At 35.3% G+C, this 25,901-nt stretch overlaps 1 protein-coding gene across 5 annotated transcripts in view; it reads right to left on the reverse strand.

The window, feature by feature from the left end:
- LOC132909001 (CCR4-NOT transcription complex subunit 6-like) overlaps nt 1-25,901 on the reverse strand; it is a 431,298-nt gene that overhangs the window by 57,312 nt on the left and 348,085 nt on the right. Inside the window, exon 1 of one of the 5 annotated variants that reach the window (XM_060963564.1) lies at nt 2,850-2,888. The exons of the other annotated variants lie outside the window; for them this stretch is intronic. The gene's annotated coding sequence lies outside the window, so the exon portion shown is untranslated. Of the gene's footprint in view, nt 1-2,849; nt 2,889-25,901 lie in introns of those variants that run through there. 5 annotated transcript variants of the gene reach the window in all.

A 25,901-nucleotide genomic window follows, 5' to 3' on the forward strand; every position in this document is an offset into this window, starting at 1 on the left:
CTCTATTCTAATCTGTGATCTCTTAAAATTCTTTGCAAGATTCTTGAGAAGAATCTCTATTCTAATCTCTAATCCCTGAAAATTCTTTGCTGAATTCTTTCGTGACTCTCTACTCTAATTGCCAATCTTTCAACATTCTTTCCTAGCTTCTCTTACGGATCTATTTCTAATTCCTGATCTCTTAAAATTCTCTGCAAGATTCTTGAGAAGAATCTGTATTCTAATCTCTAATCCCTGAAAATTCTTTGCTGAATTCTTTCGTGACTCCCTACTCCAATTGCCAATCTTTCAACATTCTTTCCTAGTTTTTTTCACGGATCTTTATTCTAATCTCTGATCTCTTAAAATTCTTTGCAAGATTCTCATCCAATAATCGTTTCCTCGATACTTTAAACTAATTGTCAGCTTTCGTATAAGAAACCTGCAGATTTCCTAATACTCATAAACGCGAGGATATGTGCGCCATAAGTTGAAGAATTAATCCTAACAATTAGAAGTCGTTAAAGATAATTCTGCTATTAATCTCCCCTTAATTTACAGGAAAATTGTTGGATAGCATGCAAAGTCGACAGCGCGTAAGAAGATAATTGCGTTGGTCATGAGGGGCTCTTTCGATGCTTTGCAATGGCACTTTGAGCGTGTGGCCTCGTCCTTCACCAATAAAGTACATACTACTTGTGTCTCGTTATGAATAGCTTATAATCTAATTTTAATAGTCTTTGTTGGTCGGCCATTAGCATATTCAATCTGCAAAGAAATTACTTCCGAGCTTATTTTGTATCGCGGATACTTGAGGGAAGCTGAGAAAGTCGATCGTGCTAATGTGCACGAGACGGTCGTACTTCGAGACTTTAAATGAGGAGCTTGACGAATGTGCCGAACAGGCAGTGAATTCTGCTCGAACGTTAGGAAAACGAAGAGTGAGAGAAAATGAGAGAGAGGGCAGGAAAGGAAGATCAGAAGGAAAGGAGGAAAAAGATGGAAAGGGAGGTGCGTCAGGTGTTATATCCTGGTTTGACGTAATCTAATGGATAGAGGTTAGTTGGGGTGAAGCCGAAACAAGTCCACGACCGCGGGTGGTACGCACATAGAACGCGGAAACGCTGGCTAACGTTCCTCGTTGCGGAAATAACAACTCTGCTCGCGTTGACTTCAGCGACTTGGAGGGCATTTGCATGCTACACATTCGAATCGCAGCCATTTCACCAGCGGAATTTCGTATATCATAGAACGGTCATCAAATATTAGGCGCACGAGTGAATACTTGAAATCTTTCAGTGAAAAAAGTCAAAGCTTCTTTAAAACGAAAAAATATCGCGAGTTGCTTGAGCAAAGTATTTTGATCACAGTCGTTGCTTTCTATAGAGCTGGGCTTGCATTTGTTCAGTAGCATCGCAGTACACTGATCCAATGCAACACTGGATCGTAACTGAAATAATATGAACACAATTTTATCGCACATAAAAGATATAACTTAGAAAACATGAAGTTGGCACCCCGCTGGGGGTAGCCACCCACATGCTATATTTATTTTATTTTATTTTATTTTACTACCAATGAGATATAACATTTTACCAAATGTCCTTCAGGACAAATTGTAAAAAAACCAAAATAAACTATAAAAAAAAAAATTTATCGCAGTACAGTGGCATTATCGCAGCAAGTAATGCAAACGACGATCGACAGTCCACTTTTTCAATTCAGCCTTTCTTGATGCTAAACTTGGTTTAGGTCTATAATTAAATTGCAGTAAACAAGGATTAGCTAGCTATTAAGTAGGACTTTTATTTCAACAAATTCTGCTCCAGCCAACCAGCGATCAAGTTTATACGCGTAAATTGCATTATGCAATTACTGTTTCCTTAAAATTCTCTTTCTCGATGTGTCACGTAATCCAGCGGCTGAGATATTGAACAATTTTCATAACGGCGTACAATTACTAATTAGTAATGCGTGTTAGTTGCACGTGTAAACTGTATAAATCTCATAAGGCATTAATAAAAAGAGAAAATCCGGCGTTTAATCCTACCATTGAGAACGCAATATTCCAGCGTTAGTGAAATAGTTTAGATGGCACGATATCCAAGCGGTGGCTGAAGCGCGCAGGTGTTTTATCCGTTTTTTCCCGTAAACCCATTGCCACAACAGTTTATCAGGATTCAACAGTTCAAAAAAGACTGGAATAACGTAGACATTAAACGATTTCCAGTCAAACAATCGTAATGTAATCGCTTGATCCAGCGGCTGGATTAATGTGAACTCAGCTTAACTTTAAGCCACCTGTCAGGCACGCGATGATTTCCATTACGGAAAAATGTGCCTTTGGACAGGATGCAATCGTCAGGATGCTGACAAAGGAGGACGTTCCGTGAAATTGCTGCATGACAAGATGAGACCACACACTGCTTCTGCGATAAAAGACATCATAATGAGGCTTGGCTGGGACGTTCCTCAGCAGCCAACTTATTCACTACACGTTACTCCTTCGGATTACAACATTAATTCCGATCGACGCAACACGCCTTATCCGATACATATTTCCAATTAGTGGATCGGATACAAAAATAACTTGACGATTGGATCTACGTCTGAAGACGTAGCATTTCGCCACGATGGAATTCGTCGCTTGTCTGATAGATGGCACGAAGTTATAGAAAGCAACGGTAAATACTTTGATCGAACAATTTGCCGTATTGTTTTCTAAACGAGCTTTGAGTCGAGCATCGAGAACTTTGGCTCATGCGTTTGTACATATAACAAATTATCTGATATTATCATTTTTATGGTTCGCGTATAACGAGCAGACCCTCCTTTCGATACAAGATAAAATGTAAGATATACGTACATACACTTTGATTGAGCGATGAAAATTGGATGCACCTTCCAATGGCAGTAGAATTGGTTTGCTTACCTGAAACAGGTAAAAATATTCTTATTAATTGCATATATTATTGAGAAGAAAAATGAACTTTGGTTATGCTTCTTATTACCGTGCAACGAATACACATACTAAATCTAAATCTTCATTCTTACATGCTTTGTCTGATACTACCAATTGTAAGTATAAGTGAGGTATATGTTACGTATTTATACGAATTTCTCTTTTTATTTTAATGTGCCGAATCAATTGCTGCTGCACTTCCCACGTGTCCTGACTCACCCTGTGTATCGTCGATACAATTTCGAGAACTCTAAATATCGACGATAAGGTGGACGATAACGTGGATCGTCCGCACGTTGCTTTACAATGTAGGCACATAATTATAATAATCAGAAGGATTATAATTACTCTGGTATACGTAGATCTTCAGCTATTGAACTGTTTCCTGTTATATGAGCCAGCTTGTATAAAGGCGGATTTATTTTGCGATGGCCTCAAGGTGTTCCAATTCGATTTTCCGCCGATTAAGGACAAAGGTGGATCATCCGAGAGGAGTGAAGTTTCCTCGGAGTTGCATTGTTCAGCGTAAAATTTTCACTAACTGCTCGACTATGTCGATAATCGATGGTCCACGGTGAACCAGCTTGAATTCCTCTGCCATCAAAAATTACAGCGCCAGAGGAATTATATAGAATATAGGATATTTTAAAGCCGGGATTATGGTAGGATGTTTAAATTTCATAAAATCGGCCTTATTAAGGAAATTTAAGCCTCCAAATTTTTAATAGTTCGTTCGATCGTTCGCATATATCGTAGATAGGAAGTTTTCAATCGATGTAACATTATTTCACAGCTAGAGAAAAATTCCTTTTGCGGAAAATTAACTTTTTCGCACGATATTTGTAAAATAGTACAATATGAAAAACTATATTTATGATATTTTTCAGACGTCTGTAACACAAGTTTCTGTATATACACGAAGTCATGAGGTACATTTATTTTTTATGAAAATATTATAGTAAATCGAATCTGATCGAACCGATAATTTCATCCCTTGGTGGATAATGTTAAATCAAAGCTACATATTTTTGTTACGTCTGTCAAATAAAAAAGAGAAAGGAATTTGCATCTACTGAAACTACCAAATTTTAGTTATTTAGTTAGAAATCTAGACGAATCTTGATGTATTTATGGAAAGCTTAGAAGGGGAAAAATACGTAGAATGAGCATGATATGTAGAGATATATAAAATGCATAAAGTTTAGCGCTTACTATTAATATTTAATGAAACAAACCTCTGCTCAAGTTACATATTTTACTTGCCTTCATAAAAATATAAATAACGTGTAATAAAAATCAAATAAACGTGTAATAATTTAAGAACTACGTCTTGCTTTTACATTTATAATTGTCAAACTTAACATTATCGAGCGAACAAAATGCTCGTTTAATCGAGGTAAGCATTTTAAGTACACTTTATGTGGATAGAGGAGCAAGCAGATAGTTAAAAAATAAATACATAACTATAGAATTTTATACGCTTAACTTTCAGTTCATCCGTACAGTGAAATTCTAATTTTCTAATTTTTAGACCACTTTTATCAATATTATTTGTCGATTAATATTGCCTGTATCGTTCTATGATATTATAATATTTGTAAAATAGTATAATATGAAAAACTATATTTATGACATTTTCCAGACGTCTGTAACACAAGTTTCTGTATATACACGAAGTCATGAGGTACATTTATTTTTTATGAAAATATTATAGTAAATCGAATCTGATCGAACCGATAATTTCATCCCTTGGTGGATAATGTTAAATCAAAGCTACATATTTTTATCTAGAAAGTAGGAACGTAGAGTAAGACCTTACGCTTAGGACATGGTAAAAATGTTCTTTTATCGGCAATCTACAACTTCCTTTAATATTTTTTACTGCGGTTACGAACTTCGACCGAAGGGAATCGTTCCGGTCGCTGGCTGTAGTTTAAAGGTTAAACTGTACAAGAAATTTCTTATCTACCCCTTTTAAACTTTCCGTCCATTTGCCATTCGTCGACTAAGAGTGAACTGATTTTATCGTTCGTAAAAACTTTGAATGACCTCAAATTACGAGTCTCTGTGTTAGAGTAAAGGCAATTAAACGCAGGGACAGGATACACAGTTCAGGAAAATACTGTTACGGCACTGGATTCTTATATTTTATAATTACAAGTTTATGAAGTAAAAATTCCGTATCATGTCTCTTGCGACAGTCTGCGTAGTGAATAAAATCTGTTATGAAAATTTTGTAAATATAATTTACAAAATGCAGTTTGGATAGAAAAATGTTTTATTTGTAAAAATGTTGTTAAGGGTACTTTCATGATTTTATATATTTCTGTATACTATGTGCATTACAAGCATTTTTGTATCTTCAAACTTTCCATAAATGCAGAAAAATCTACAGTCTGCCCACTACAAAATGATCGAATTAAAAAAATTTTGAAATATGTACTGCGTTACTGATTTTTTAAAGAATAGAAATTATATTTTTTTATTACTACAGATCGTTCAATTTAGAGATTAACTTTTAGATGTTTTCCACTATCCTGTTTCCTATCTATAGTTTAATTAGTTTATAAATTTTTAAAAATGTTTTATCGAGCGTGTACGCCAACACACGCTAAACACATTGAATATGCATACGAAACACACACCCGTTAAACACACGCGCCAAAGGAACAAGTCTAGTCGTCCCACCTCGTAGTGTATTTTTGATTACTTTAATGTCCACGGCATACTTTTTATTCAAAGTGCAACAAAAGACCAGTACAAAATTCTATACCAACTTCTAAAAGGTGTTTGTAAAGGGAAGGCTTCGATCTCCAATTTCATTGTAAAACGTTGAGTTTGTAAAACTTTGTCTTTGTCATCTTAAAACTTCAAACTGCAAAGATTTTACTAAATTTCGTAGTCATTTGACTTTTGCACAATTTTTGGAATAAAAGACCATTCTCACTTTGCTATTCTTTTGAGTACAAAGTCGTCATCGAGGAAATTCAATTTAGAGATAAGAAAGTCAAAGTTTTGTGTTTTAGAACGAGCCCACGCAGACTGATCTTTTCTCGTCAAGTTAAAGCAGTTGAAATATCCAGAATTTTTCGAACAGAGATTAACGACGCTAATTAAAATTTACTGCGAAGAGTATGTTTCAAAAATTATTGATTTACAATGTGATATTTTGTCTCTCTGGTATAAATTAAATATAAATATTTACACTTTTTTCCATTTTCCATTCTATGTTTTGCATCGTCATATAAGTTGAACAAAATTTCATTTCCTTTTATACCGTACACATGTTTGAAAGTTGAGTTGATTGAGTTTGATGTTTGAATTAATTTAATTCATCTGTGATATTTTATATTTCTAGTTATAAATTAAATATAAATATTTACACTTTCCTTCATTTTTCATTCCATGTTTCGCATTATCATATAAGCCGAATAAAATTTCATTTCTTTTTATAACGTATACATGTTTCAATTGAGTTCAATGTTTGAAGATTGAGTTGATTGAGTTTGGCGTTAATTTAATTCGTTTGTGGTAATTTTTCTGTCTAGTTACATAATAAATAAATAGTTACACGTTCCTTTATCTTTCTGCTCCTAGTTTCGTATTATTACATAAGCTGAATAAAATTTAATTTTTTTTCATAATGTACACATCTTTGAACTGTGTTTGACGTTTGCAGATTGACTTGATTGCTCCTTGATGTTTGAATTTATTTAAAAATAATTATTTATTTAAAATAACACTTGTAAACACAGATGAGTATATATTGTCATTTGAGAAACTCACTGTAACATTTTCTGTTGGAATACAATGATATTACACGCATAGGTACAAGCACTCTTACACAGACACCCACACAGGCATTTGAACAGGACACTTACACAGGTCATACTCATTACTATATAGAGAGTGGGGTTCAAAGTATTTAAGGGATCATGGGTTACTACCTACGTCTAGTCTGAGAGTAACTGGCCAACAATTAACTATTCTTGCATACTTTGTTAATTATATCACTCGCTTATATACATTTGGTTCTGTAGTTCTGTTTAATAAATATTACTGAATATTATTTTAAAATAAACATTGCGTCTTCCACAGATTATTAATCTTAACTTTAAGATTAAATTCTAACATTTTCCATACTTTTATGGATAATATCCAAAAAAAGATACAGATCTACACTAAAATATTCGTAACCTAATTCTACCTAAAACGTTTCTTCATGAAGATAAAGGAAAGTCTGCAAAGTTTCTACCATACGTACAATTTATTACTACATCTCGTACGACTAACCACAGCTAAAGCGAAGTAGATTAGGCTGACGACCAGACGTGCGTAGATACTATTTAATCCACTTATGTTTCTAAGATTCATTTGCATTTAGACAATTCGCATCTATGCGCATATTCGTACATTTAGAACAATACATACATCTACAAAACTAGAACCCGCTAAAATACTAATTTTACTAACTTCACCAAAAACATATTCTTACGAAAATGAAGGCAAGTCTATAAATTTTGTACAACTAGTAAAATGAATTACTACGTCTTGTATGACTAATCAGAAAGCGAATTACATTAGATTGTTTCGCATGTATAGCCACTGTTCGGTTACGTTTCCAAGATATAACAGTCAAACATTTGCAGTTAAATCCACCTGTGTGCGCGTGTCTATAGCTTTATAGAAAGCTCAAGGTACTGACCTACAAAAGTTCAAACCACTAAAATACTCGCAACCTAATTTTACCTAAATCGTTTCTTTATGAAAATAAAGGCGAGTCTACAAATGCTCACAAAAACAAGTATAATTAATTACTATCTACATATCGTATGTGTCGTGTGTGAGTAACCACAGCTAGAGCGAAGTAGATTAGATCGACGAGCAGACACGTATGGATCTACTACTATTCAATTCGGTTATGTTTCCAAGATTCAATGGTCAAACATTTGCAGTTGGACCTTCCGCGTGTGAATTGTCGACCGATATCGCGACACTATACGATTTCATGCAACAGAAACTCGAGTTTGCAATTAACCCACATAGCATGCAAGCACTTGAACGAGGAGAAAAGCACTACGAGGACGTCGCGGTTGCGGACTTCGGTCAAGTGAGCTTTCCGTCACGTTGAGCCTCGACACTTGTTCACGTTTCGAACGTCCATTAACGGGCCTACCCCAACAGAATTATGCCAAGTTCTTGGCCTCACAATGGCTAGTCTCTTATGCTACGGAATGGCTATGCCTACGAATTGCCGCCTGTTACTTCCAGCAGTCATCAGTCGCAGAAATTACGCGGCCCCGACCTTAATACGAATCGTGCTTAAGCACAAACTGAATTACCATAGTCAAGCTATTGTAAAGGCGTTAGGACAATCGCAATTGTATTGATAACACATGGAACCGAGGTTTTGATATTATCACATAATCAGATACTGAACTATTCGCGTTTGTGTGACTCTTCTAATGCGTCGGCTGAATTATCAGATATTCTGGTATTAATTTATATGGACAATACCGTTGTTTCGAACGAATGAAAAAGTTCATGGGTTGCTGATGTCACTTTCTTTTTCAGTTTTATTTCATGATAATTTTCCTTAAAGGGTACGATAAGCAGAAATTTTGGGTGGGCAAATGTGGACAGATCTTGGGCGATTATATTCCACTCAAACATCAATGAAAAAGATCATGGTACGCTAATGTGATATTTTATTTAACTTTTTATTTCATGATACTTTTTTTTCAAGAGCAGTAGAATGAAATTTTTGGTTGGATAAATATAGAAAAATCACGAACAAACGAATACTGTTCTGTTTTTGCACAAATTCGTATTTGGGAAGGCCAACCTTAAGTTTGTGTAACGCCCTGAAGTTTTAACGTTATTCCAATCGTAAGTTCGAGGTATTAATATTTTTATCGTATTATTTTATCATATTGATGTAGTAGATCAGTTCGAAAATAATTAACAAAGTACAATAATTTCTGATAAATAAATAGACCTTTTAAAAATGTATTGTCACAGTCATATTCGAGTACACCTTGCAGCATAGGTATTTCATGGAAAGATATTATTTTAAAGTATCTTTAAAAGTATTTACTGATTCGTACTTATAAAGACAAATATTGTTTATTCCATAGCCCTTTTGTCTTGCAGCTCAAGAACGACAATTGCTAGAATATGGTACGATATCCTTAACAAAAACTAAAAAACGAACAAAAACAAAGCGAACATGTTTGCAGAAATACATCTGCAACAGCGTGAATCCAAATTCGCTGATATAAATAAACCTATTGAAAGAACTGGGCAAAGTTCAACATACTGAAATAGCTTTCAAACTAATGGCAGGTTATTTAAGAAATAGATGCAATCGCATTTTCCAAATGTACCGACTTTGCAGAAAGAGATTCCATTATTTCACGTTCACCACACGTAGGGAATTTCTCGAGGTACCATTGACCCAGAGACATTTTCCTTAAACGTCAGGCAGAACGCCAGGCTCCTCTAACTTAAATGTAAATAACCAGATCGAGGATCGAAAGGAAACCACAGGCAGGATTTCCGACTGACCTGCTGCACGAGGTTATTGACCTCATCAACGTAGGAGGTTCAGACTGGTTGCACGTAGGAAATGTTTGAACGCTACGTCCATGCATAGACGTAATGTGAAGTAGATTCAACCTGTAGATAGGGTATGTACTGACTTGAATTTTGCCCTCCCTACATGCTTTCATTACTAGTTTGCATTCTCTGCTAATGATTTCGATAATTTTTGTTGGTTTGTCTTCTGTGAATTATTTTTGGTAGACTTCTAACAGAGACATCATTTTTATTCATTTACTGTCGACAATGTACTGCCTTCCCTGCATATTTTGCTTACTGGCTTATATTATCGAATAACGATTTCCATACATTTTGTTGATTTGTTTTCTGAGAATCATCTTCTACTTTTGAAGAAGACACATTTATTCATTCATTGACAAAATGAATAATCATATTAATGAACTGTTTATTATGTGGACAAAATTGATTCTCTCAATGATTACTGTGAATGAATAATCAGATTAAGGAATTGTTTATCACGTGAATAAAGTTCATTCAATTGTAGTACAAATGATTATCGATTGTGTTGTTTCCATCTTTGAAATGTGCTCTGTTCCTCACAACCGTATACCATAGATTCAGATACATTAGTTTTTCATTATAGACTTGTGTATTATTAATAGAAAACCGTTTTCACCACTTAGCTTCGGTGCATATCTTCTTCTGGCTCTAATTTGCTCAATTTTTTAACAGATGTGTTGCTTCTAAGTCTGGAGGAAGCTCCAGATATTCGTCTACTTCTTTAAAAATGGTCAGATAGGATAGAATACACGTTTGTATGAACTTTCTTCCTTGCCAAAGCAAAGTTGCTTCTATCCATTCTTAAAATGGTTCTCGCTAAATGTTAAAATGTTATAATACACTCTGCATATTGTCAATACTTTCAGCTTATCAACTAAAAGGATCAATATATGTTGTTGATAGAATGTTGTCGATATTTATTATCAGATAGAACATCACGTGTTTATATGAATTTTCTTCGTTGTTGTTGTTCCTTCTGTCCACTGCTGAAGTGGATGCTACGTGTTATGATACATCCTGTGTACAGATATAAAGCAGAACAAACTGTGAATAAGCCGCGATGCAGCTGCAAGTCGAACTGAGAGTAAAATCATAAATTCTCGGTCAGCTCAAAGCTCGATGTCCGCGGTGATCACGAATACCTCAACCGACTCCTGATGTTCCCCACGTGCGGTCTTCAACGTACACCGTGACTTCTCTCCATTAATAATTACAGAGCCCCGTACGCGGTTGGTCCCTCGGACATCTCGGCTATTTATTGTCGCTTAATGATTATTTATTAATCTCGCCTTATCGTCCATAAGTATCGTGGCTGGGACATTTGTCCTCGCGTCGCATTCCCTCTCCTACCGCATTTATCCGTTGACTTACATTTCGCGACTCTCCGACAATTCGCATTACGAGAAGTCGCATTACGATCGAAGTTTATTGGCTCTTCGAGTTTCCTATTCATATTGATTTTTACTGATTATTATCTCGTTATTTACTGATTTGATAAAAAGAAATGGTAATTATATAGATAGTCGATACGTTGTCGATTTTGATGATTTTCAGATATGTCGCAGAAAGTAACATTTTGAACAACTTTTTCTTGTACACGTTACCGCTGAGACTCTTTTATTTTTTGAGATGTTCGAAAATAGCTGTTGGTACCACTCTAGAACAAGCTTATAAGCATTTTATGTTCAGAATATCTAAAACTGATTTATAGTATTTTGGTTGATTGTAGGACACTTGTATAAGCAAATTTCGAGAGCAATTATTTTCATCAATTTACAGTCAATCAAAATTCTGTTCTATTATATTTTCAGTCCAAATGCATAGTTTGTACAAACGAATTTAGCGAAGTTTCATAAATATTTTGCAAAAATAATAATTTCTGATATACATACTGTTTAAATAAATAGAAATTTTATTTTAAAAGTGTTTTGTCACAATCATATTCGTCTTGTACTTGTTCAGAAAACATTAAATTCGTATTACCATAGTTCAACCTTCGATCGTTAAAGACATTGTTTAACCTGCGAACACTACAGACATTGATCAACCTTCCAACAATGTCAATATTGTTGAACCTCCAAACACTACAAACATTATTCAACCTTTCGACATTATAGACATTGTTCAACCTTCCAACATTATAGACATTGTTTAACCTTCCAACATTAAAAACATTGTTTAACCTTCCCATATCAAAGACATTGTTCAACCTTCCAACATTATAGACATTGTTTAACCTTCCAACATTATAGACATTGTTCAATTCTCCAACATTATAAACATTGTTCAACCTTCCAATATTATAGACATTGTTCAACCTTCCAACATTATAGACATTGTTCAATCCTCCAACATTATAAACATTGTTCAACCTTCCAATATTATAGACATTGTTCAACCTCCGAACACTACACACATTGTTCAACCTCCGAACACTACAGACATTGTTCAACCTTCCAACATTAAAGACATTGTTTAATCTTCCCATATCAAAGACATTGTTCAACCTTCCGATATTATAGACACTATTCAACCTCCGAACACTACAGACATTGTTCAACCTTCCAACATTATAGACATTGTTCAATCTTTGAACACTAACGATATTCTTCAGGTCTTGTATGACACGAACATTGTTCAACTTTCTACTGCAGACATTATTGAACCTTCCAGTTCGTTCCAGACGTTATTCAACCTTCGAACACTGTTCAGGCATTGTTCAGTCTTCGAACACTAGGGACATTTTTCAACTCCGTTACGAGGAAACTTATGCGTGTTCGTTCAGAACATATCAATACGTACTCTATTCATTCTCACGTGTTTTGTAGTGTAGTCTGAACTTTTATTGCTTGTTGTTATTGAATTAACAAGTATGTGGGAAAGTTATTCAGTACGCATCGTTCGTATCGACGTTAAAGGATTAATAGGCATAGACACGTCCGTACACAAAGTACAATTACGACGTTCAACGAATTAAATCTATAGAAAATTAATTCTCGTCAGTTTTCTACGCACGCGTAGAAATGACAATACGCGTTCAGCTATGGACTACGTGAAAGCCGCTTTGTGTCTATCACAGAAGTAATTCCAACACGGAGATCTCGTAAATACCATTGGTACGATGCTCAGGTATTTAATCCATTGCCACGGATCGCATTGTTCTTGCGTCGCGCTGCACCGGGTCATCTTTGTCCGCCCCTCTCATTCTCCACTGCGTGCACAAAACAAGGCCTTTCGACCCTTTATCTCTTTCCGCTGATTCTTTCTGTACCTCACTTTGCCGTTTATCTTCTCCAGCATTCCGTATTTTTCTCATCCGATGCTGGCCTTGCCGGCTAGTCGACGCGCTGCGAATTTCCTTTCTCTACAACGCCCTCACCGACTATTATTTTAGCTGAATTTAATTATCCGCCGGACACGAATCGTCCGAGACAGCTGGATGAAATCCTTTTTGAACGCAGTCTCTCCTATATCTCTCGACTTTTCGGCCAGACCTTTGTTCCTGCCATGAGCGAACCGAAAGGGGTTGACATTTGTTCATACTTAACGAGCGGGACTATCGTCTTGCAAGAGATCAATTGCAGAATCAAGCTGCGTTTACGAGCTATCGTTATGCGACGAAGTATTTGTTAAATATTACCGAGATCCGTTTCACGCTGTTGACCATAAGTAGAAGGATACGATATTTAATAGAAATTCAATACTTTCCGCTACTTGTATTTCTTACTTATTTTATGGTAAATCTGTAATTGTATTCGTATTATATGTATTTTATAACGTGTCCGTGTATTTATCTATTTCAGCCTAATGGCCAAGAAAGTGGACTTGGTTCTACAATAAACCGTAAACAAGTAGAGACAAAATTAAGACTAAGCTTACAGGCAATTACGCTAACACGAACTATATCAGTTCTTATTATCAGGTTATCGCTCCTCTTTACCTCTGAAGATTTTATCTTTCTACGCACATTCTCTCCATTACAGTTCATTCATCCGTTCATTCGTTCCACCATTCGTTCTATTATCGCACTTGTACTTCAGTTTCCGATTTCTTCCCCTTTTTCCTATCCTCCTCCTTCTTACTTTCTATTCCCTGCAACCAGCTTATTACTTCCATATTTCCATCTCCATGCAGGATTTCATTCAAATTCATCCTCTTCCGCTCAAATTCATTCTGTCTATCGCTTCACATTCCTCCTTCCAATGCCTCAACGAGTCTTCTTCCTTTCCACGCAACTTACTCGCCTCCTCTCAGATTACCACACCTGGTCCTGAATAAAATACCTACCTTACGATATAAAGTATTAAATATAGACGAATTTGCTACAAGTTTTCTATAAATGCACGAATATGTCTTCTACTATGTACTTGCGGCCAATCGGCAGTGTATACGAGAACATCGATAAAATTGTGTAAGATGAACGTCGATTAAGCGCTTCGGTGCTAAAATTTCAAAAATTCCTATTAGTAGAATTAACTGAATCCTATTAGTAAAATTAATTAATTTTGACATATGAATGGCTCGCATAAATATCGTCTTTGAGTGTTTCACACAGGAAGAGATCCAGTGAAATAAGACAGTTCTGCTTGGGCAGATACTGATCAGGTTTCGTGAAATCTCGACGTTGAAATATAAAGGTCGATAAATCTTTCTTCCTTCGAGTAACGCATCGTACACAGTTTGAAGTCACTGTGTATCTCATACGATCCAAAAGTTTAAAACACGTCAGCCTAAAATTTAGTGTACCTGAGGAAAGTCATTCGTGAACAATTTTTCGACATAAAGAAAATTACTGTTGATAATCGTAGGATTAACATTGCAATAATAATATTAATAGAAGATTAGATGTAAGCGCAACTGGACCTGCAAGCGATCATTTCTAATGCTTTCCAACAATTTCGCAGGTTGATGTTTTCTTTGATAGAATATTTAATTCTTGGAAAACAAATTTTTCTTCCCATTATATATGGCCTTTCGAACAATATGTAAATTTGTAATCCTCGGAAGCTTTTTTACGCAGTGCAGAAGTGACGGAGACGTTTAAGTGTCCTCTATCTGCTCTCTTCAGTTAAGAGCTTGACGCTTTTATCTCCATAAAGATTAATTATAATTCTTTATAATCTTCATAAAGCTACAGGACAAAGTATAAAATTATTGAATTCGCAGTAGAATAAAAGTATTCTTATGCTGGTAAAATTTCCTACTCGTCTGCATACTGGATCCATTATGTCCATGCAGGTTTTTCAGGTTTTAATGTTGCAAGACTATCTCCTAAAATTTTTGCGTACTTTCAAGCTTCTAGTTCCTACAATAGGATTTCATTCGATGGTTTTTCTTGCTACGCGTTACCTCGATCCTTTTAAGGAAAAATTTAGATAAAATTACAATGAAAAAAATGAAAAATCACTTTACCCGATCGAAGACGACTCGGTACACAGACGAAGGGTTAATTAACTCTGATTCTCTTTGCAACTCATAAAGTGATACGTACAAATTACTATCTTAAAATAAATACTGTCATTCGATCGTTATCCAAAAAATAAACACCGCATGATCTAAATTTCAAAAATGCATACTTACGATACGTTAAAAGTACGATTTAAAGTTTAATAGCTGAGCTAGTGAACAACGAGCAATGATTAATTTTCGTGGAAAAACTGATTAAAAACCTGGACAAAAAGAGCCGAATTAGTTGAAACACATGTCGCCGTTGTGAGTACATATTCGGGCGTAGGTGTTTACACGGCTCGTCACGGAGTGACGGTGCGGGCGATGCAACCGGTCGATCCGGTCGCTCGGCTCATTCGATTGAAACGCGCGCCGAGTGGCAGCTCGTGGACATTGTAAACGTTTCGAAGCAGCTTAATCAGCTACTGTATACTGATGTGGTTACACCGACTGTAGGCAACCGGACGCCTGATCGAAGGGTGGAATTCAGTCGACTGTGGACACGTATTCTCTACGCATAATCTAATTCAGTTTGCTCCTCCGCCGAGGTAATTTCGATTACGTAACGAGCACCGATTTCGAATAGACCACCGACTAGAATCGATCGATTTGCCCCTATATGTAATTCGCGTTAGGAAATTTGGAAAATATGGTCAACGGCGTGTATTCCAGCCAGTACATACCTGTTAGATCATGCATCGTTTTGAATGTGAATTAAAAATCATTAGAAAGTATTTCGCGATAAATCGGTTGAGACACAGACGTGAAATTTCGTGATACAAAGAATAGGGAGACTGAGAAGGGTCGATACATTTTGGAGAAAGAAAATCGTGCAAACGAAACTAAATATGATATAATGATCCTGTATGATAATATCAATGATCATGGCAATATGAATAATAATATGAATGATCCGTCCGTACATTTGGATTCGACATATATTATTGAGAAACGACAAAGTTAAATCCTTCGTTAAGTTAAACTTAATTGTAGAAAACAATTAGGAATATTTATAAATCTTTATCTTAACGTTTTTAACACTTAATATATAGAATCTACTAATAATAAATAAACGATAATAAAGTAAATTAAAATATTGGTTTGTCCCAGAAGTTTCTTTCGTTTCATAAGCGAAATAATAGATGCACAACATTTTTTATTTTATATTATTTTATGGATTTATGTGATTCATTTTGTAGTAATAGAATGAAATGGATCAAACGTAATTCAATAAAATAATATAAAACAAAATATGTTGTGCATCTACTACTTCCTTATGAAACGAAGGCAACTTTTGGGACAACCTAATACAAAACACAAAGTAGCTGATGAAAGGAAGCGAATGTTTTATAGATACGAGAACGTGATTGTGTATTGGTAGAAAAATGGTTGGTTGTCTGTGCTCGTGTATAGAACATAATATAACAGAAAATTCGATAATGTAAGTCGACCGAGAAAGATTGCAAATGAAACGTTGCATTAAACTTCATTAAAGCAACGTTGGCCTTTAATAGGTTAATTAAACAACTGACTTAGTTTGCTAAACTTTGGTTTGAAAAGTGACTTGTTAAAAATAAATTAAGCGATCCAATGTCTAGAAAATATTTCAACTACTTGTTATTTAAATTAAACTGAGTTGTTAATTGCTAATTGCTAGCTGATTTGGTTTGCTAAACTTTGCTTTAGGAACTCGCTTGTTAAAAACCAATCTGATTTTAAATTAAAATAATCCTGCAAAGGATTAATCGAGACGCGAGAATGAAAAAGCAATTAATTTGATTTTTACACAAATATTAGGAATCACGTTGCATTTTTACTTTACACCATAAAATTATTAGTTTGTAATTAGTAAGACGAAAGCCATTCAAATAATTGGTTCATGTAGTTCAAAACTACGTAAAGAGCATCTGAATGATTCAACTATCGTCGATCGTTAAACAATTTTATTTATTCGACAGTTTGCTTGCTCGTGAACGAGAACATTCGAAAACCTGGTCGGTAAGAAAATACCTACGTGCTAAGGCAGTTCGTCGAATATTTTTTGTAAACAAATAAAAAATTTTAACTAGGACGATAAAAAGAAGTTTCATATAAACGAACGAATAATTTTTCATTTCTATATAAAATTAATTTTTCCATGATATTTGACTACTCTGTACATCCTTAATTGTCGAAATAAAATCTACCGAATTTGTGTACGACACTGCGCACAAAAGCTGGATGGTATAACACGGCACATAATGCAACACGTTTAAAATAAATCACAGGAGTAATACGGTTAAATTCGACGATCAATTCAAGTTATATAGATCCTTATCACACACGAATGTATCATTTAATTGAAAGTTTTATCTGATAATCAAGAAATCGAGAAAAGGATCGACGTACGTGGCGGTGTGTTGTTAAATATCCAATGGAAATGCTCGAGAAAGTAATTATACTGGGAATACCAGTTTTCACATCATGTCTAAATCTCTTTGCTTTATTAAATCCTTTTCCCTCTCAAAGAGGAGCATTCTTATCGATCGAATTTATCTTCTTTCCATTCCGCTTTGCATGGGAAACAGCGACTCGTTAAGAGAGTAGTGACCTACCTAAGAGGCCGACACACGCTGAAGATGCGCCATTCAACCTTCGAAGCACGTTCTGTAATGAGAACGTATTACGAGCTGCAATAAAATCTATCGTTATCGCACGGACCAACGATACGGATGTTACAGAGAGGCGGACTGATGCATTGCATACTGGCCAAGCCAATAGAATTGGAAAAGAATTTCAACGTGCAGCTTGTTTCAGCTGAATCTGAAATGCCGCTCGGATACATTCTTAGTCGGATATCCGACGCAATGGAATCTCTGCATAATTTCTTCGCATTAATTGCATAGCGCGTTTAAATTTTCTCCTCTGTACTTTATAACGTATCTTACTACTTTAGATCAAAGACGACTACAATTTTCAGGATTTGGCATGTTACGGAGTTGCTATGAACATGTTATCGTAGAAAAGAAGCAAAATTGGATCAATACGTGTCGATTTAATAGCACGAGGCATTTTCAAACATAATTTCTTCGCTTAAATTGAACAGCGTATTTAAACTTTGCTTTCTGTAATTTATATCACACTCTGCCACTTCGAATAAGAGACGATTAGAATTTTCAGGGTACAACGTGTTATCGAATACTATAGAAAAAGACAAGATTGTTTCGTCGTGCTATTGTGGAGTAATACCTTCGAATGCTGAAAATTTCACTCATCCTTTTAAAGTTGCAAAGTTTATAACGTATCTTACTACTTTAGATCAAAGACGGTTACAATTTTCAGGATTTGGCATGTTACGGAGTTGCTATGAACATGTTATCGTAGAAAAGAAGCAAAATTGGATCAATACGTGTCGATTTAATAGCACGAGGCATTTTCAAACATAATTTCTTCGCTTAAATCGAACAGCGTATTTAAACTTTGCCTTCTGTAATTTATATCGCACTCTGCCACTTCGAATAAGAGACGATTAGAATTTTCAGGGTACAACGTGTTATCGAATACTATAGAAAAGGACAAGATTGTTTCGTCGTGCTTATTGTGGAGTAATACCTTCGAATCCTGAAAATTTCACTCATCCTTTTAAAGTTGCAAAGTTTATAACGTATCTTACTACTTTAGATCAAAGACGGTTACAATTTTCAGGATTTGGCATGTTACGGAGTTGCTATGAACATGTTATCGTAGAAAAGAAGCAAAATTGGTTCAATACGTGTCGATTTAATAGCACGAGGCATTTTCAAACATAATTTCTTCGCTTAAATTGAACAGCGTATTTAAACTTTGCTTTCTGTAATTTATATCGCACTCTGCCACTTCGAATAAGAGACGATTAGAATTTTCAGGGTACAACGTGTTATCGAATACTATAGAAAAGGACAAGATTGTTTCGTCGTGCTATTGTGGAGTAATACCTTCGAATCCTGAAAATTTCACTCATCCTTTTAAAGTTGCAAAGTTTGTAACGTATCTTACTACTTTAGATCAAAGACGGTTACAATTTTCAGGATTTGGCATGTTACGGAGTTGCTATGAACATGTTATCGTAGAAAAGAAGCAAAATTGGTTCAATACGTGTCGATTTAATAGCACGAGGCATTTTCAAACATAATTTCTTCGCTTAAATTGAACAGCGTATTTAAACTTTGCTTTCTGTAATTTATATCGCACTCTGCCACTTCGAATAAGAGACGATTAGAATTTTCAGGGTACAACGTGTTATCGAATACTATAGAAAAAGGCAAGATTGTTTCATCGTGCTTATTGTGGAGTAATACCTTCGAATGCTGAAAATTTCAGTCATCCTTTTAAAGTTGCAAAATTTACTGAATTTCAGGGAACGAAATAATCTATCAACTCCTGAGAATTTGAGTCATCCTCAATTTCGAATGACAAGATGCAATAGATTATTAATTCCCAATAAATCTTATCAGGTTTCTTTCGTTTTATGAGGAAATAATAAACGCACAATGTTTTTTCTTTTATATTTCGTCGAATCACAATTCATTTTGTTCTGTTGAGATAAACACCGCGACATTTTCACAGACTTGGTTTCACGTTTGTACGAAGGTGCATTGTTGTACAAAACACGTTTGCGAAAGAAAGACACTTTGCGGACAACCTAATGCATCAGCGAATAAGGGCAGGCCGTGCATTTCCATTCGAAATTCGAAATCTATGTCGGATTTGTCACAACGAATGGTGGTTAACGGGTTATTCACGCGCAAGACAAAGCGCAATCACTAGAGCCAGAGGAATCAAAAGGGATAACCAAACTGGGAAGACAGATGGAAAGCCATACAGGAAGGAAGGATGAGCGCGGCACGCGGTTGGTAGTACGTTTCGAAACTGTTCGCTATTTGTATATAGTACACGTTTATATGTATGTGTAGTACTCGTAGATTCAGCTTGGCCGACCAACCGAATGACCAACCAACTGACTAACCAACGAAACCTTCGACCTTCCTGCTGCTCAACAGCCCCTCGAAGGATGCTTGTTAACTTACAATACCAGCAACTATGACGTACCACTCTATGCTGTATTATTGCTAGTGATGGGCTGAAATACGTCACAAGTAGATTGGAACATTGTCCGACTGGATTTGTTGGCTTTCGTGAATTTCTCTCGGTTTGGAACGATCATGGAAGGTAGAGTAAAATCAAGGCGTATGTCAGTTCGGTGAACCTTCGTATAGTTGTTCTTGAATTCTGCAACAGCTTGTCGATGCACTTGTATCCGTTTGCAATGAATAAATCCTTTTATATCCTTAAACTAGGTTGGGCGTGCAGTGATCAGCGCTGGTTTCGAACAAAATGGTTTGAAGTGACAACAGTTGGGTAAGTAGAAGGAAGGTTGTTTCGTATAGACTCAACACAATGATGAAGATGAACACGCATTGGCCGCAAGTGTCACTTATAGAAATGAAGCGATACAGCAACGCGTGATAGCGGACAATAGAGAGCAGAACCTCTTTCGTCCTTGTGCGATCGCGTTACGCTCCTTTTCAGCTACGCACAGTACACAGGTTCGGGAGAAGAATGATCGCGTCCTTCGTATTGCTAATGATGTCATTAATTTGTGAATTTTGTGCGTCGGTGCACGACGAGATTCGTATCCTTTCCAAGTGTTAGAGACCACCGCTAACACTGTTTGTGTCATGGCTATGATTCAGTTTGGAGTTTCTCTCAGAAAGAGAATCCCTCGGAAAGGATAATCGTATCTAATCTATGATGATTAGTCTGTTATTACAAATTACCGACATCTAGTATTTTATTTTATTTTATTTTATTTTATTTGTTGACAAATGTCTTGCTGTGGATAAATTCCATCATACTGTTACATCTATTTTAGTTTGAGATCCTATTATTTTGACGGATTATGAATCCAAAGTGCTACCAGCGTATTTAATTTCGTTCTATAAGATTTTCTTCCATTTCTTGTCCTGATTACGTAGGACATTCCTCATAGGACATTCCCCATAATGAAGTTCAACGCAAACAGTACGAGTAAAGAATATATTTCTTCAAAAATATATATAATATGATATGCTTAAATTAGTTTTGGTGAATATAAAAAAAAAGAACAAAGGGATTTATTAGAAACAAAATAAAAATTATAGAAGAATGTGCATTGCCTTTAATCATTAAAATAAGTTAGTGAAGTTTTCCTCGATTTCCTTCCGCCTCTATTTAACTCTTACTGTAATAGGACAATAAGAAGATTCACGTGTAATAAATAAGAATATTATTTATAATTTTATTCTAATTTTACGCCAATTTTGAACTTTGTTCTGAATTTCTGATCATTGCTCTAAATGTAAATGCATACAGCAATATAATCAGTATTTCATAAACTACTAATGTAATGTTGATAATTAGAAAAAGGAAAAAAGCTTATTAAGTTATTGACAGAAAAATCGAGGGCAGGTCACCAAATTTTTTTTATGCATTTAGTTATTGATTAAAAAGATGATCGATAACAGGTCAATTGCTCTATCCCGTCGCAAACTTTTTTCATTAAAACTTTTTGTTTCCTCTGTATGGTCAGAAAGCAGACTGGTTTATTCTACTTATTTTGTATTCTTTTTGATTTCACGAATTTTCACGTGGAACGAACAAAATAATTAATTAATTCATTAATTTATCATAATTACATTGTAATTTCAATACTTACTTTTTATTCATAATATATAATAATAATATTTTATACGTTAAAAATAAATTATTTAGCGTTAGATTAATTATTTCTGTCTTGTGCATTTATAAATGTCTTTTCAGATTTCTTTTAGTACGTAGTACATAATATGATCCTACATATAGTACATACGAATGAAGATTGATGCTAACATTAGCTGCTGGAGGGTTTACCATTACGTTTACATATGCAGAAAGCAGTTCGTGACCAATGTACACTAGTGTATACACTTGCAGCTAGCGCAGCACACATAAAGAAAGAGCATGTTGGCATCTGGTAATAAGTCACGATGGCGAACCATAGTCAATTAGTCGTAGCACATGCGGTATTCCCTTTAGGGTTTTGCAATGTTTTCGTTTTTATGCTGTACTAAAGTGCACCACCACGCCGTGAACCCAACTGCGTATGCTTATTAAGTTCTCTTGATATGCATAGGTTACTGAAATACGAGAATCAAAGATTCAATTCACGTACTAAGAGATTCAAAGTTCCTTCTGCAACGTAGCTTTGCATTTCTCTGTTACGTATTATTATTCGTATTATTTTACGAGATTTTATTATCGTTATATAAATAATATTTCCTTTATACTACTAGGTTGTCTAAAAAGTTTCTTTCGTTTCATAAGGTGAATAACAATTCCTGTTTTATATTATTTTATCGAATTAGGTATGATCCATTTCGTTATATTTCTATTATTATGTTCGTGCATAATTCAATAAACTAATATAAAACAAAAAACATTATGCGTCTATTATTTCCTTATAAAAGGAAAGAAACTTTCCGGACAACCTAATGTATACTATTGTTGTTATACAATAATATAATAATTATATGTCATTTAAATATAGTACTGAAACATTTTTACAAAAAAAAATAAAAAAGAAACGATAAGGAAATAGAATGAAGTAACAGTAGCATAGTGATTGATTATTCCACTTTGTTTTCTTTGCATTTACCTATGTTTTATTCCCTATGCTCTAAGATGAACCGAATATCGCGACAGATATTTTTACGACTGAAATGTGAAAAGGTGAACAACCAAGGGCGATCGTATTTTATTGTTTAAATTAATAATATATCCTCACGCACTTAGTAAGTATTTGAATGTATATGTGCTCAAGACCAGAACAAATGTTCTTACATAGTTGTACTATGCTATATGCATAACACTGTGTTATTTTTGTATTAAATTATTCGTATTAATGTATAAATACGATGCATGTTTTGCATGTTTCTGTTTTTTATATGTTACAATTCAATGTGAAAATATAATAATACATATGCAACATTGAAAAGATAATTGTTGCAAAGTGTTATTAATATCTCGAAAGCATTCAGATATATTTATATATATCGTTGAAATCAGATCAGATAATTAAGGGTACTACCATTCAAATAATATTCCATAGATTATTATTTACACGTTTTTTCCGAAACACGCCGTTTAGAATGATTAACAAGTGTAATATTTATTGCAGATAATTTAGTCATATTTTACATAAAGCTTTCGTAATGGTAATGGTCATACTGTTCCGTTTGCATTCCCAAAGGTATTACCCACGTTTAGAAACTATCAGAATTGGAGAATTAATGCCTCTACTTTCGTAATTTGCCTTCGAGATTAACGGATTGTGAGAGATAGTAAGTTTGGTTAGTAACCAATCAATTATAAGCAATATATATTACACAAAAGCTGACCATAAAGTGGCATTACAATTGCCATGTTTATTTTAGACCATAAATTATTTCAGTGTTTGAAAAATATCCTTAGTAATGGGAAAACAAAACTATAAGTATAATAAATATCATAACTATGTGAGTCTCTCAACTATTTTCAATATTTGGTATTTAATTACTTAACGCGAGCAGTATAAATATATTTATTCATTTGTCTTCTCTTCTTTATACTTATTCGTTAGTTATGTTGCTTTAACCCATTAAGAACTGACCTTACGTTAACGCAACAAACATTTCCTTTGCAATTTCTTTTCAGACAATTCACGTTGCTGATTTTTATTAAATTCATATTGCCACTATAAAAAGGAAGCGCAAGGACTTACTTAGTATTCTTTTCACTACCATTCTTCCTTCGACGTAAATTCTACAATTTTATGAAGTTTGAAGAAATCGAAATACTTCATAGCGATGACGTATCTTATAGCAACGAACTATTCGTTTCTTCAAATTATAAAGCTTCTTCCTTTAATTTCTGACTGACGTTAATTACGTTTGTTACAAATCGATTTACCTAACTTTTATACATTATTTCACTGCTTGATCCTCAGTGAGTTGATTCTACTGTGCAATTAGGCGTAGAGAATAAATCAGAACATGCGAGAAGTAGGAGTAATTCAATACATTAAAATTGGAAATACATTGTTTTCGACCAACAGGTCTTTTGTATTATAATAATTGTTCGTCTACCTTCAGAGAAATTGTTCCAAGTGACCAGGTCCAGCAGGTTCTACAGAACCGTGAATCTATCGCGTCATAGATTGTTCAACTTGTTCGCACAGCTTGTACTAATTGTCCGGCAACTTTGGTCGTCAGGTTGACGTACAGTTGCAACACTGTCCATCGATGTTTTACGAAGAACAGATTTTAAATGCCGCTGTAAATAAAAATCGAATGGATTCGGGTCCGGAGAGCTGGTGAGGAAATAAGAGCAGCGCGATCTATTCGTTTGCCAGGGAATCGTTGATCTAAGCAGCGTCGAGCGTCACAAAATAAACTGTAACTCGAAGAGAAGGCCATATCGAACATGTGTTTATACGATCCTCTCTTCTTACTTTAGCGTGCTGAATCAGCTCCCGGCGTACTCTTCGCGTGTTCTGACTCAGCCTTTATGTCAAAGATTGCAAGTTCTATACTCCGTGCAACGCGTCGAGTCGGTAGAGGTTAAACAAACGCACGTGATTGGGAGCGTATTCACAACCTTCAGATACTTTGTCATAAAGTGAAAGCAAGCTCTAACAATGGCCAATGTAAATTCGCTTTTGAACCGAACGTTCGCCAGCCGATACCTCGAATTCTTTGCATCTATCACGTGCCTAGCAGGCGAAACTTTCGTTTACCTCTACCGACTACAGCGTTAAATATCATAGGGAAAGCTCGTTCCGTTTTTACAGCCGCGCTGAAGGATGCGTTGTATCCTTCACGCGCGTTGTTTTCAATCTGCGCTGCGTTCCTTCCGATGACTTTTCGCTACCTTTGCGGTAACTCCGTTGTTCCATCGGTGTAGAATCGCACAGTCTTCTGAGAAAAGAAACGATCCAATTCGCTTCTGCGGTCTTCCAAGTGATAGCCTGAGCGTGCAAGATCCACAGAATATGGTAGATGGGGTAGAACGTCTCATGTAAATTGCACCAATTTTCATTGTATGACGCACGTGCGTGCCTGGCTCTTGCGCCAGTTAGTAAGCAACGAGAAACAAGTACTGCCAACAACGTTCATTCTACGCTCTACGGTTGATTGTTAACTAATCAACAATACCCGATTAAATCAATTAAATCGAGGTTAATGGTCATTGCTTAAACTTCGATCAAGTTTATCCCAGTAGAACCTCCCTTGAACGAAGACTATCGAGTTTCTACGAGGGACTTTTGTAGCCTAAGATTCAAAAGGCTTCTACACCACTCTGTAATACGGCTACATCGACGAATATCGTCACTTGACACTGTAATTTACGACCTCGGTATATTGATTCCTCGCTACACCGAGTACATACATTGACACGTGGCATAATTATTGCGGTATGTTCGTGCCAGTTTCATTAGTAGAAGATTTACAGCTGCCAAAAGTGTCCAACCAACCTGTAATTGTCGTGTATCTCTTTACGATCGATTTTCAATTTTGAAACAGATATTAACGAAATCCTTTCCAGAGCACTTTAATAACGTTTAAAGTTGATATCTTGTATACCGAGGTATACATTTCTACGTACGTATATTTCTGCACGCTTATGTTATTTGCACTTGAAGATATTCAGTACCATCGATACGTGTTTCGTAATTTATTGACTGTAAATATCTCCGGAGATAAATGTCTGAATGATTTATGTCCTGTGAGTGATCTGGTCAAATGGATTGAACCATACGTAGCGAACCATCGATCTTCCAAGACCATGTTTAAGTGTGTTTTTATTATTATGGTATTAT

The sequence above is a fragment of the Bombus pascuorum genome, chromosome 7 (assembly GCF_905332965.1).
Source record: "Bombus pascuorum chromosome 7, iyBomPasc1.1, whole genome shotgun sequence".
NCBI lineage: Eukaryota > Metazoa > Arthropoda > Insecta > Hymenoptera > Apidae > Bombus > Bombus pascuorum.